This window comes from Oryzias melastigma, linkage group LG7, assembly GCF_002922805.2.
Source record: "Oryzias melastigma strain HK-1 linkage group LG7, ASM292280v2, whole genome shotgun sequence".
Taxonomy (NCBI): Eukaryota; Metazoa; Chordata; class Actinopteri; order Beloniformes; family Adrianichthyidae; genus Oryzias; species Oryzias melastigma.
Window position 1 is genome coordinate 5766692 of NC_050518.1, and position 505 is coordinate 5767196.

The window sequence follows — 505 nt, forward strand, 5'->3', positions numbered from 1 at the left end:
TCTAACATCAAACCACCGAGACACAAACTGTTGTCATCCGAGCGGGGTGAAACGTCCAAAAGGGGACAACAAAAAGGCTAAAGCTCTGGAACTGCCAACTGTTCTGCTAACAGCCTTTTAACAGGTGTGGGCTCCAGGACCATGTAATCCTATCAAGTTACAGGGCAAAAAAAAGGGGGAAAAATCCGGCGAACTGCGTGCTCCTGAACGCCCCCCTCTCTCTTTGTGTTGTGACAGAAATGAACAGCTGGGCTTAAGATTTATCATGTACAGACAGTAATTATTGCTGCTACCGACCCAAGTGAATAGAATGTCAAATGCAGAAGAAGAAAAAAAAAGAGCCCACAAAAAACACGTCATTAAGGAAGCTGAAGTTGAGGGGTGCCGGGTCGGGGACCGTGTGACACAAAAGGCAGAGTGGAGCAGGGTTTTTTAAGCCTGCTCCTGTTTGCAGTCAATTATGATTGTGAACGATGGGCCACAGCACCGCAAATATTTAGTCACT